We start from the raw sequence: 2,500 nt of genomic DNA, 5'->3' as shown, positions 1-2,500 counted from the left end.
AATGGGGAGGACTCTGTATGGCTGACCGGGGGTGGCCCTAGCAGTGCCATTGAGAGGGAGGTACTGCGACTTTAGGGCAGGCTCTTGGGAACATGGGGGACCCGGTGAAGAGGTTCATGGTATTAGTACTAGACTAGTAGTAGTTCAGTGATGTAGTTAGTTGGTTAATAGTTGTAGGGTATGTGCAGAGAGTGTACATGTATGTGTGTAATCCTTAGTTTAGGGCAGGTCAAATGGCATATTGGTTTGTGTACTGTGTAAATCCGGAGTCCTTAGTTTAGGGCAGGTCAAATGGTATATTGGTTTGCGTACTGTGTAAATCCGGAGTCCTTAGTTTAGGGCAGGTCAAATGGCATATTGGTTTGTGTACTGTGTAAATCCGGAGTCCTTAGTTTAGGGCAGGTCAAATGGCATATTGGTTTGTGTACTGTGTAAATCCGGAGTCCTATAGTTTAGGGCAGGTCAAATGGCATATTGGTTTGTGTACTGTGTAAATCGCGGAGTCCCTTAGTTTAGGGCAGGTCAAATGGCATATTGGTTTGTGTACTGTGTAAATCCGGAGTCCTTAGTTTAGGGCAGGTCAAATGGTATATTGGTTTGCGTACTGTGTAAATCCGGAGTCCTTAGTTTAGGGCAGGTCAAATGGTATATTGGTTTGCGTACTGTGTAATTCCGGAGTCCTTAGTTTAGGGCAGGTCAAATGGTATATTGGTTTGCATACTGTGTAATTCCGGAGTCCTTAGTTTAGGGCAGGTCAAATGGTATATTGGTTTGTGTACTGTGTAAATCCGGAGTCCTTAGTTTAGGGCAGGTCAAATGGGACTGGTGGTGCACCTGGAAGAGACTTAAGTGTGTGTAGTAGGTGGGGCTGAGTTTATGGTGGTGGTATAGGTGGAGTGTGAATGAGCTGGGGTGGGTGGTGCTTTAGGGCAGGTAAGTTCAGATGAGGTGAGTTATGATTTTGAAGGTAAAGTAATGGCCATGGTCCAGTTAAGTGCCTATGGGTTTAAGGACAGTGCCATACAGCCATACATCTCCTCTGTCTCCTCTGCAAAGTGCACCAGTGACTCGGACTTTAGGGCAGGCTTTTGGTGAACCTGGGTGCACTTGTTCCAGCCCCAGCATTCAGCAGCAGTCTAAATGAGCACTGGATACAACCCACCTGACCGCTTGGGTGGGCACTTTAGGGCAGGCTCCCCTTGCACTTTGTCCCCTGAGGTACCCTGCTCTCCCCCCTGGGTTGGTATGGGGCTAGGGGGATGGTCCCAAAGCGTTCATAACGTTCATAGAAGGGTATACGAAAATTTACAAACACCTTTTGGGCTCATATGGAGTGGGTACCAGCAGGCTAACATCACTTCACCTGCCAAAGTGCGCCTCATGGGCGCTTAAATCGCAAATTGCGGGGGAACCTCTGATCCAAATATTATGGGACAGGGACCATTCTACTCAGCTCGTCGAGAGCTTTCTAACGGTACCAGACACGTAGGGAACGGAGGAGGTAAGTCCCAAAACGCGATATAGTGGACACCTGTTTTCACGCCTTCCGATGTCCTGGCCAAATAGGACCAAACAACCTGGGTTGCCTACTACATGAAGGGAAAGTCCGAATGGGCAGACCAGTCAATGGTCATTGCTCGAGTAGGTCGAGTACTGGAATACCAAACTTGAGGTTGAAAGTCGATGTACGCAAGTGCACCGGTCAAGTACGCCTCGACGGTACTGGGGGGTAGGCTGGCTGGTCTTGGACCGAGTGATTGATGGGACCTGTCTGACGGGGTGTACTCACTTGGGATTGACACGGCTGGGCTTTTAACATCGGAATTGACGGTGGTTGGCCTGTTGGAAGTCGGGTACTCTCGAGTGCCCGCACTGTGGGATGGTGCGGATTACTTGCTGATAGCTAAACCTGTCGCATTTAATCAATTGGGAATCCGCTACGACTGCGCGACTTTCGTTTGAAAGTTACCGGTTGTTAGTAGTTCCCTCTGAAGGCCACGATCGAGGTTGCTGCTTGCGACCACGAGAAGTGTTCCTGAAATTTGTGAGACCGGGGAATAAGGCGGTTTGACTGACGGCTTGGAACTGCTAGTACTCTCGAGGAAAGCATTTCAAGTTTCAGTTGAATCTAATCAACTCGATTGACGAACTCCCGACCGAGAAAGCAGACTTGCGTCTGCGACTATCGGGCGTTGCACACTTCGGTGTGCAAGGACGGAAAGTAGTTACCTGGTTGATCCTGCCAGTAGTCATATGCTTGTCTCAAAGATTAAGCCATGCATGTCTAAGTATAAACAACTTTGTACTGTGAAACTGCGAATGGCTCATTAAATCAGTTATAGTTTATTTGATGGTATCTTACTACATGGATAACTGTGGTAATTCTAGAGCTAATACATGCAATCAAGCCCCGACTTCCGGAAGGGGTGTATTTATTAGATAAAAAACCAAAGCGGCTCGCCGCTCCCTTGGTGATTCATAATAACTTCTCGAATCGCAT

General features: G+C 48.0%; 1 non-coding gene across 1 annotated transcript; it reads left to right on the top strand.

The window, feature by feature from the left end:
* Positions 1-2,245: 2,245 nt before the first annotated feature.
* On the top strand, positions 2,246-2,500 carry CC1G_20504 (the record flags this gene model as incomplete). The annotated part of the gene is made up of 1 exon (XR_002398314.1): positions 2,246-2,500. It is a non-coding gene; the product is annotated as an 18S ribosomal RNA (ribosomal RNA).

This window comes from Coprinopsis cinerea (assembly GCF_000182895.1).
Source record: "Coprinopsis cinerea okayama7#130 chromosome Unknown cont3.52, whole genome shotgun sequence".
In the NCBI taxonomy this organism is placed as follows: domain Eukaryota; kingdom Fungi; phylum Basidiomycota; class Agaricomycetes; order Agaricales; family Psathyrellaceae; genus Coprinopsis; species Coprinopsis cinerea.
This window is presented reverse-complemented; position numbering and strand designations above follow the sequence as displayed.